The 11,569-nt window shown below is 35.9% G+C and overlaps 1 protein-coding gene across 7 annotated transcripts in view; it reads left to right on the top strand.

Annotated features, from left to right (window-relative positions):
* The first annotated feature begins 226 nt into the window (after nucleotides 1-226).
* LOC137253694 (cationic amino acid transporter 3) overlaps nucleotides 227-11,569 on the top strand; it is a 39,117-nt gene continuing 27,774 nt past the window's right edge. For 4 of the 7 annotated variants that reach the window (XM_067791073.1, XM_067791072.1, XM_067791071.1 and 1 more), the window contains exon 1: nucleotides 233-365. The gene's annotated coding sequence lies outside the window, so the exon portion shown is untranslated. Of the gene's footprint in view, nucleotides 366-11,569 lie in introns of all 7 variants that reach the window. The other 3 variants (XM_067791075.1, XM_067791074.1, XM_067791069.1) reach the window with 1 other exon arrangement.

The raw sequence follows: 11,569 nt of genomic DNA, 5'->3' as shown, positions 1-11,569 counted from the left end.
ACCGAGAGCTTATACAACACCTTTACAATCTACAACAACACAAGCTACAAAAAAACAATTACCAATACAAATGCATGCATCTGGAGCGAGCAAAACGCTCAGTAAACACTTGAGCGTGCTCTATTTGATTACAGGTACTGCGGCGGCAAGAGGTGACAGCAATTGACACTGAACGAGTTGTGTGGCCCAACAGGTGCTCGACAGCCGGAATTATTTAGTCGTGTCTCAGCAATCGCAGCGTTCGAAAGTTTTGAAATTCTCGGAAATCTCGGTTTCGTATTGAATTGCCGGCAATATTTTAATGGCGTAGATTCTCAAAGCTGAGTGCGAACTTTGTTTAATACAACAACAAAAGCTCCATTTTAGTAAGTCGGTGTAACCACTCGAAGATACAGCCATACATATCCATGTGTGTGTGTGTGTGTGTGTGTGTGTGTGTGTGTGTGTGTGTGTGTGTGTGTTTGTACAGTTGCCACTCCATAGAGGATTTACTTTTTATTTTTGCTGTTGTTTGCTTTTTTATATGAATGGTAATTAAACATTTTTTGTTTTTTGCATTAAATATGCAACTAAAACAATAACAAAGTTAAAAGTGTAAATATTTACGACAAACAAAGGGAATCGCATCAAATGCTTGAGTTCGCATATATTTCGGATTTCGCGTGAGTCGATGTATGTGACCGAGTGCATGACATGGTGACTTTAAAGCGACTCGGGCTAATAGCTCAAGGAAGAAATCTTAGCTGATCATTATCTGTCGTATCAGTTAACAGGTGATGATTATGATAATGTGAACTAGCGATATTTGTTACGTGGGTTGTAGTTGTAAAATTTGTTCCAGTTGTTGTGTGAAGAGTACGTCTATGGCTATGAGAGCTGGTTTAATCAGTTCTTTTAATTTTATGAGAATAGCAACTTCTAATTTACACAGCTGACTATCGCCATGAAATTAAAGAAACTTGGGAGGTAACCCTTTTAAACCCTAATGTGATTTATGTATTTTTATGAGTATTGGAGCGACGTTCTATTTTAGTGTAAGTTTCATTTGGGTTCTAAATTCCGGGTGAATCGTCCACTCTGAAAAGCGTGAGTAATGTACTTTGAAGCAACGGTACGGAATAAGCAGTTTCCTATAAATCTAAATGCAATTTAAGATTGCGGAGACCATTTATTGTTATATAAAACTAAAACTGCTTGCTTCAGTCTTCAACTGACACTAGGGAGCTCGGATCGGGCGTGCATGCTTGCGTTAACCGGGCTTAGTCACTCGGGAGGTCGGGGTTCTTGCTGCGATCGACCCTAATATAAGCATCTATATATAACCACAGTATTTCATGCACTATGCGGGACTAAACCGCCTAAAGACAAAGAGTCAAAATAAAAAGCAAAAAGCACACAGCCCTTTTTTAGTTATTTCCGGACGGACTTTATTAACTAGCATAGTAGAAACGGACGGACTACTTACAGCAGAGAAGTGAAAAACCTAAAGGTGAAGGTCGTAACACACAACCAAAGAAGGGCTATGCCCAACGAAAGGTGTGCATTAACAAAAAGTTGTATACATCAGCGTGTGGAGGAGATAGGTGTCATTACTCCTCTGAATGTATTCTCAATCCCTACCCTACCTTGTATTGAGAGTTAATGGCAACTCTCCCATACCCAACACGAACGAAAAGTCAATGAAAGCCCATTTCTAAACCTTAAATAAGATTAACGATTGGTAAAGGCTTCATTTTCGTTTGGAAAACTGAAGAAACTCGGGGAATGGTAAAAAAAACAACGGCTCATGCGAAGCCTTTAACAACGACTGCGAATAGAAGGGCAACTTTAGAGATAACTGTCCCTGCAACGGCGTCAAATTATTGTACGCTGTTCAAGGTAGGGCGGGCGGCCACCGTGGTGTGATGGTAGCGTGCTCCGCCTATCACACCGTATGCCCTGGGTTCAACTCCCGGGCAAAGCAACATCAAAATTTTAGAAATAAGATTTTTCAATTAGAAGAAAATTTTTCTAAGCGGGGTCGCCCCTCGTCAGTGTCTGGCAAGCGCTCCGATTGTATTTCTGCCATGAAAAGCTCTCAGTGAAAACTCATCTGCCTTGCAGATGCCGTTCGGGGTCGGCATAAAACATGTAGGTCCCGTCCGGCCAATTTGTAGGGAAAAATCAAGAGGAGCATGACGCAAATTGGAAGAGAAGCTCGGCCTTAGATCTCTTCGGAGGTTATCGCGCCTTACATTTTATTTATGTTCAAGGTAGGGCCTAGAAATTGCCTTTGACACTACTGATGGAAATTTCGTCATCGACTTCAAGGGCATAAGAAATTTTTCATCATACATACCAACTTCCAACATAAAGCTATTTACTAAGACAACTGACTGCCAACCAAAAAAATCAATGTTAACAAGGAAAGTGTGAGTTCAATTAGCTGCTCATTGCTCATACAAGAAGCAACTGACAAACTTTAAAATAAATAAAAAAAGGAGGATAAAAGAGAAGGAGAGAGGTGGGGTAGAAGGGTGTTATATGCTGTACTTCCAACAATTGAATAAGTATTTTATATATGAAGAAATGATCAAAGAAAAAGTTAAACATGGATAAGAGATAGAGAGAGCGTAAAAATAGCAGCAGGGAGGAAAATGGAAATCATAGAGAGAGATGTGAGAAAACAGTAAGCAAGAACAAATGGAAGAGAAAACGAAAAGGTAGTGAAAAGTATAAGAGTGGAAGAGAAGTGAAAGCGGGGGCTGACAGGAAAAAAGTGAAAAGTAGGAGGGGAAAAAGATGAGCGTGGGAGGATGGCTGAGATCTCAAAGAAGAGAAACGGGTAAAGATAAGAGGAAAGAAGTTGATGGAGTGGAAGAAAATTTTAAAAGAAAAAGTGTACTTTAGGATAATGAAGTGGAAACTGAAAGAGGAAGAGGAGAAAGAAAGCAGGCTGGGGTCAGGAAGCCCCAAAGCAAAATAGAGAGGAGGAAAAGCAGACAAATAGAGAGGGCATAAACCCGAGCTAATTTCCAAAAAAAAGGAAGAAGTAGATTATAAGAATTTGGCAGAGTATATAGGAAGGAAAAAACAAGTAATGTCAAATAGAAGAAAATCACACAAGCAAAGAGCAGAGCAGACAATATGGATGAATGCATAGAAGTGCCTGGCTTCTGCACCATTATGACTGCCAGTGATTGAGATCGCAACCCAGTTTATAAAAAGTTTTCTGATGAAAAATTGCTAACTAAAAACTGTGTCGTAGCTTCCATCACCGTATTAAGTTTAAAATTTTATCTCTAATTTTAATGGGAATGAGATCAGTTTTGAAAAGATATAATATTGCAAACTATTGGAAGCATTTCAAAAACTAATTTCCCTCACTAAAGTAAACAACACTATTTACGTGAATATTTAATTATTTTAGAAAGCAAACGCCAATAACTCGCATAAAATATTTCCAGATTGTAATTTTAAATTTATAGTTCAAACTCCATACTCAGCTGTCATTTGTTACCGCTATTGTGTTGTTATTTGATTGCCGTTGACGTAAGCCAAAATTAGACAAGTGTTTATTTCTTTCGACTGTAGCAAAAACATAACAAATATTTGCAAAATAATAAAACAACAAAACAAACTTGGAAAGAAATAATAACAATTGAATTTTTGCAACAATCCTTCTATCTAAGTATGTATGTATGTACATATGTATGTCTGACAGGTGACTAAGTTGCGTGCGCTAACTAGCGATGGTCGCTAGCGTCGATAATTAGCTCTAGTTAACTAAATTATGCATTTTCTTATACGGTTAATGTCGTTGTTTTAAGGGCGGAAAGACACCCGAAAATTTTTGGGAAGCGTTTCTTAAGTGGCTATACTTGAGCAAGGGAGCCTTCAGGTGCGTGTGCCACTATTCTCCTGAAAGATATGTGAAGCTAAAGCAAATGAAGCAGATTCGTGATACAGAGTCTGGTCTACAGCATATTCGCTTCGGCAGCAGTGTATTCCACGATTTTTCTGAGAGTTCGTCGCACAAAGTTTTCCGCCTAGCTTGTATGCGATTTGTTACCTTTTCTGCACATCTCATCAGAGATAGCTTTCAATGTGGCTAATATCGGGAACTCAGAAGATACAAAAATTTAGCAGTTTCAAATTATATTACTTTCGGTTATAATGACGATAAGTTCCGAGCCTCTCAAAGTGAGAGTGACAGGGTCTTTCCTCTGCATCTTCTTTATGTACGAGAAATAACTTGTTTACCCTCCTTTTTCTCCTTTAATACGCATTGAGTTCTGCGTTGGTTTCTTACCCACTAGGGGCGTACTTAGACATAGTTAGTAGCATTTCAAAATGGCGTAGCCTGTGGTTGCAATCAGTTAAAACTACATCTCTCCTAGGCAACACGAACTCCATTTTCACGACTGCTCCAAAAAAGTTTAAAAGTTCACGTTTTCGTTTGTTTCTCAATATTTTACTTTAAAAATCGTTTGACTTCGTATATTACGAAAACCTCAAATGACCCTCAAGTCATTCTCCAACTGAAATTTCAGTAAATGATTTCCTCAAAATCTGGCCCCGTATCGTGTTATACGATTACGTATCGAAAAGCAATTTCATTCAAACAATAAATCAGAAACTGTCAAAAGACTCGCAAAAATGGCAATAAGTTATAGATCCAGTGAGTACTGGTAGCCGCTGTTTCAAATATTTCCTTAATCCGATTATCCGTTTCAAAGATACGGCGGTTTAAAAAGTTGGCTTTGATAACGGATTGTATAAGGCGATACGGGTCCTGGCGTTAAAAGTGGTAAGTCAGTAATAAAATTATCAAGTCTGTTTTGAAAAGGTCCAATATTACCAATAAACCTAAGATAAAAGACTCACTTGGCATCTTAGTTTCAAAACTGCCTGAAAGTATTTACGTTAGGGCTGTGCAATTTTTCTATTAATCGAGTACGTTGAAGAATCAATTTTTCGGTTAGTCGATTAAGCAAATTCTGGTTGATAAAACCGAGTACTATGTGAGTAGTTTTGAACGTGAATAATGAAAAATGTATCCGTGTGCCCATATTTAAACTTTAAAAATAGAATTGAAGTGATAGCTGACCGGGAATTATTGAAGTATAAAAGTGCTGTAATGTGATTTATCATTTTATTTTGACTGTGATTAATCAACGTAGGGATTACTCAGTTAACTTGCTTTTTTGTAAAAACAAGCTTATTACTCCAACAAATTTCCATTTGACTAATCTTCGATTTGATAATGATTCCATTGATTGAGAAATCTAAGTTGAAATCAATCAAAATTTTTAACAATCAAACAATCGCAGAGCCCTAATTGATGATCGTTTAGACTTCTAAAATATGCACAAATTCTGCTCCCTATTACAATATTATTTGCATATGTACATACGTATACACAAATACATACACATACGTACTGAAATTTTGTTTCTAATAATTGTTCTTGCCAAACGAATACTCCAACAAATCATATGTGTATGTGATATTCAATCAAAATCTGTATGCAGAAATCAATTAATTGAGAGATATTATTTGCACACCGGCACACTGCAAGTTCTCGCTGCAAAATTTGCTTTATAAAATTAGAAATTCACCAAAAGGTCACACTCAATGCAAAGGGGTGGTTCATACAAATGTCAGTTATATATTTAAATCAACTTTGAATGCTCCGATAGACCTTCTCGTTTTTTTTCTAAGCAGCAAAAGATGAAGGGATCGTTAAATTTATAACTTTTACCTTTTGGTTCCACCTTAATAATTGTATATACGGTCTAAGAATAAACAGTGAAGCCTGCCTTGAACGGACACTCACTGTCATCCAACTTTTGTCCGCCCAAGAGAAGGATTCGCTCAACGTTATTTTATAAGCTTTTTAATTCTTTAATAAATTTAGTACATACACACAACCTTCTATTTTAAGGACAAAATTTTATATTATTCTGTTCTAAAAATTATGTAAGCCCGTGTTTTGGTTGAGATTTTAGAGTTCAATAAAGTTGGAAAGGCGGGACAAGGGCGCCGAAATATCGAAAGATATGATGCACGATACGAACATGGAATCAAACTAATAGAACTTCGATGACATATGGTATACTTTTCCGATCCGGTAACAACAGGATTGTACGAGCTGATAGAGGTAATGGAAAAAATTGCCCAAGCTGCAGTCGTATAAACTTTCGTATTGACGTTTTGCGCGATAATATCGCATAGCACTGAAAGTAGAGCTGTGTTAGGATGCAAATAAGAACTTGGTGCAATTGGAACAGGGAGACGCTAGCGATAATTTAGTGCCCACTCATATGGGCATAGAAAAGAAGAAAAGAACGAAGAGAAAAGGGCGGATAAACTGCACATGATCAACTAAGTACGAAAGTTGTGAAACCAGTAGTAGGGCTGCAATGTGACAAAGATCACGTAATATTAAATTTTCAGGTCTTGAAGCTGCTAGTAGGGTGGACCCTAGTTAGTTATTTCATAACATACATTGGTCATAGATACTTGAGGGGGTTTTTCAGTTTGGTCGTGGAATAAACTTCTGGGAACTCTATGGACACATTCAGTTTATGTGAATAGCTTAAGGACCAACCAACTCAACCTAACTTAACTTAATTAAATCTGAAAGCCTTACTTTCCAATTACATATAAGCGATACTGAGTAGTGATAGACTATGACACTTCTTAAACCTGAGTACATATTTTTCTAACGTATAATTGGTTTTATACGAGGAGCCACCTTTTTTCATTCATTGTCCGTTAGAAGTGGTTTCCCTGTATTTCAAAAAACGCTCAATCTCAAATAACTGTTGAAGAACGCAACATCTCAAGGAACAAATATATTGCATTTAAATTGACAAATAGCGCTTTTCAAATAAGTTTTCATCTACTCATCCGTTGATTACAATTATAGAACGGTTAAAATTATCTTACACGTCAGAATCATTTTATATTTTGTAGCTGCGCAAGTATTAACTGTAAGTATTGTTGTTTTTTTGTATATTTTAACTAAACCGAAAGTTCTCTTTGCACGCTTCAAAAATATTGAAAAATGCAGCTTGGCGTTGCCTGACCGACCGGTAGTCATCGCTTAACGATCACTTATTTAGCGATTCGATCAGTCACGTTATTTAGTTAGTAAGCGATACCGGGCAGCGAGTGAGTACAATCAACTGCGCGAAAAAAAAAAACAGAAAAAATCACAAATGTTATGACAATTAAATGCGAATAATTAAAAATTGACAGCAAAAACAACAGCAAAGATCGACGCACATGAAAACGGCAGCAATTTGACGGGACGGCACAGGCACTTACAATAGTATATATGGAAATTAGGGTGTGCCTGTGAAGTTCTTGCTTGTGGAGTTTTTCGAGACTTCGAAGAAAATACTATGAGATGCTCCAAAGGTCAAACTTGACTTGTATCCAAATTACTTACAAAATCAGATTAATGAAAAACAGGTTTTTAGAAATAACTCATACAATTAAGGGTGTATAAAAGAGAAAGCCTGAATAAACGCCGAAAGTGGGTTGGTAAAAGCTTAGTAAAATTTTATTTCACTCATATCGTAGATATCTTATTTTCAAACCTCATCCAACGAAAAGTGAAAAACATTACATCGGAAATGCCATTGTTTCGATAAAGCTAGCGGCATACCGCGCTCAATACTTTACGCAACGTATTTCTTTTTTGGTTTTTTTTTTGCTTTTATGATGAAGAGACATCGAGTTAAAGTTTTTGTTAAATATGTAAAAAAAATTTAGCCACATAATCATAATATTTTTTGACGCACCCTAATGTACAAAAAAAGTATATTCAAAGTATACAATACGTATGAAACAATAAACCACAACAACAAAAAAAGCGACAAATACTCGTAAGAACAACAAAAATATAAAAATCACCGCTTGGGCGAGAAGTTAATTGACCAACGCTCAAAGTTCCTCCGTCGTAATAAACTAATCTCAGTATTTTGGTACATACAGCAACGAACAGAAAAATAGCAGTTGCAATTGTTTCTGTTCAAACATTGATTTATTTAAATTTTTTTCCGTAAGGTACTCCATGTGAATAAAAAAATGTCTCACTTTTTACGGACAAAAATCTGAAACACCCTTTAAAAATCGAAAAAATTCCATGTGAATTGTAAAAGACCTATGACTTGCACTAAAATGTATTGAGCTAAAAAATTTCGAGCTCGTAAAAATTCAGAGAACTCTAATAATGTTTTCTTTTCTACACGAAAATGTCGCCATTTTTAGGAGCAAACATTTTTAAGATTCTCACTTCGCCCTGTGAAATTGTAGCTCACTTAAAATGTTCAGTGCCACCCTGCATGACTTGAAAAGAACAAAAATTGCCAAAATGAAATGTTAAAATTTTGCATGCTTTATCGGAGCTGCTTTATCGTAGGTGATTTATGTTTGCTAGAAAGTGACAGATAGTATACTGTGTTTATTTGTCAATGTCATTCATCAGCTGGTTGACAGGGCTGTTCTCTGCACCGTCAATTTGGCCATTTTTAGGGGTAGGTTGTTGAGAAAAGATAATGATGCCCTCTATTCAGGCTACGCTGCTTTTACAACAGAACACAATTTTTGAAGAGTTGGCATGAAGGCGAAATTTTCGTGTAGAAAAGAAAATACTATAAATAACAAGTAAAGAAGGCTAAGTTCGGGTGTAACCGAACAGTACATACTCAGTTGAGAGCTATGGAGACAAAATAAGGGAAAATCATCATGTAGGAAAATGAACCTAGGGTAACCCTGGAATGTGTTTGTATGACATGTGTATCAAATGGAAGGTATTAAAGAGTATTTTAAAAGGGAGTGGGCCATAGTTCTATAGGTGGACGCCTTTTCGAGATATCGCCATAAAGGTGGACCAGGGGTGACACTAGAAATTGTTTGTACGATATGGGTATCAAATGAAAGGTGTTAATGAGTATTTTAAGAGGGAGTGGGCCATAGTTATATAGGTGGACGCCATTTAAGGATATCACCATAAAGTGGACCAGAGCTGACTCTAGAATTTGTTTGTACGATATGGGTATCAAATTAAAGGTGTTAATGAGTATAAAGGGAGTGGGCCATAGTTCCATAGGTGGACGCCTTTTCGAAATATCGCCATAAAGGTGGACCAGGGGTGACTCTAGAATTTGTTTGTACGATATGGGTATCAAATGAAAGATGTTAATGAGTATTTTAAAAGCGAGTGGGCCTTAGTTCTATAGGTGGACGCGTTTTCGAGATATCGCCATAAACGTAGACCAGGGGTGACTCTAGAATGTGTTTGTACGATATGGGTATCAAATTAAAGGTATTAATGAGGGTTTTAAAAGGGAGTTGTGGTAGTTGTATATGTGAAGGCGTTTTCGATATCTCGACCAAAATGTGGACCAGGGTGACCCAGAACATCATCTGTCGCGTACCGCTAACTTATTTATATATGTAATACCACGGACGGTATTCCTGCCAAGATTCCAAGGGCGTTTGATTTCGCCCTGCATAAATTTTTCATTTTCTTTTACGTAATATGGTAGGTGTCACACCCAATTTACAAAGTTTTTTCTAAAGTTATATTTTGCGTCAATAAACCAATCCAGTTACCATGTTTCATCCCTTTTTTCGTATTTGGTATAGAATTATGATATTTTTTCATTTTTCGTAATTTTCGATATCGAAAAAGTGGGCGTGGTCATAGTCGGATTTCGGCCATTTTTTATACCAATACAAAGTGAGTTCAAATAAGTACGTGAACTGAGTTTAGTAAAGATATATCGATTTGTGCTCAATTTATCGTGTTAACAGCCAAGCGAAAGGACAGACGGTCAACTGTGTATAAAAACTGGGCGTGGCTTCAACCGGTTCGCCCTTTTTCACAGAAAATAGTTATCGTCCTAGAATCTAAGCCGCTACCAAATTTCACAAAGATTGGTACATTTTTGTTGGACTTATGGCATTAAAAGTATCCTAGACAAATTAAATGAAAAAGGGCGGAGCCACGCCTATTTTGAAATTTTCTTTTATTTTTGTATTTTGTTGCACCATATCATTACTGGAGTTGAATGTTGACATAATTTACTTATATACTGTAAAGATATTAAATTTTTTGTTAAAATTTGACTTAAAAATTTTTTTTTTTAAAGTGGGCGTACTCGTTCTCCGATTTTGATAATTTTTATTAAGCATACATATAGTAATAGGAGTAACGTTCCTGCCAAATTTCATCATGATATCTTCAACGACTGCCAAATTACAGATTGCAAAACTTTTAAATTACCTTCTTTTAAATGTGAGCGGTGCCACCCCCATTGTCCAAAATTTTACTAATTTTCTATTCTGCGTCGTAGGTTCAACTCACCTACCAAGTTTCATCGCTTTATCCGTCTTTGGTAATGAATTATCGCACTTTTTGGGTTTTTCGAAATTTTCGATATCGAAAAAGTGGGCGTGGTTATAGTCCGATTTCGATCATTTTAAGATACCTCAAAATTTACTCAAGTTATCGTGTTAACGGGCGGACGGACGGACATGGCTCAATCAAATTTTTTTTCGATACTGATGATTTTGATATATGGAAGTCTATATCTATCTCAATTCCTTTATACCTGTACAACCAACCGTTATCCAATCAAAGTTAATATACTCTGTGAGCTCTGCTCAACTGAGTATAAAAAGTCCGAAATTTTCAATTTTTTTTTTTTCGTTTTTTTTTCTAGTTACAAAATTTACAAAAAGTTTTACTTGAATTATCGAAAATAAAAAAAGCCACTGCTGTTGTTCTGTTCACTGCTGTACATGTATTATAATCTATAAGCTTAATAGATTGAGTTTGAAAAGTTAATGACCAGAAAGTCTTATATTTTTACAAACTTATTTAAAATGTAATTACAACAAGCTGCTAAACAATTATTTTCTATACTCAAATGCCATTTTTAACACGTGATTTGCGGACAAAAAAATAAACAATTACAGTAAAATACATACAATATTACAGAATTAAATGAAATCAGAAAAGAAGGCGCTAATAAAAATTTCAGTACGCGTCAAACAAAAAATGTAACTGCACTTCTACATACAACCAAATAAACACAAAGTTATGTGCTGAACAAACACGTGCTATAAAATGCATTTGTGTTAGAATGTGCCAGACACCGTTAATTACAAATATCAAACATAATAAATGAATTTAACAACAAACAAAAACAAATTGCAGTGACCACAGTAACCATTCATTTAACTCTGTGGGCAAATTTTAAATATAAGTTATTTAAAACAAGTAAGAACGGTACTGTCTTCGGCTGTGCCGAAGACTTCATACCTTTCATGAATGGGGCTGAACAATAATCTTATCCCGTTCATAATCTCCAAATAATTGGATGTATAAGATAAGAAATAAGTATATAGTGAACAGATGTACATACCTAAACGATTTTTAAGATAAATACAAAATAAAAAATGGCAAAAAACCCCCTTATCTGAATGATCGGTTGTATGGGATATATATTATATATAGCTCCGATGGAAATGATTTTTACAGGAAATCTTCTATGATATATTAGAATAA

The sequence above is a fragment of the Eurosta solidaginis genome, chromosome 5 (genome assembly GCF_040869045.1).
Source record: "Eurosta solidaginis isolate ZX-2024a chromosome 5, ASM4086904v1, whole genome shotgun sequence".
In the NCBI taxonomy this organism is placed as follows: domain Eukaryota; kingdom Metazoa; phylum Arthropoda; class Insecta; order Diptera; family Tephritidae; genus Eurosta; species Eurosta solidaginis.
This window is presented reverse-complemented; position numbering and strand designations above follow the sequence as displayed.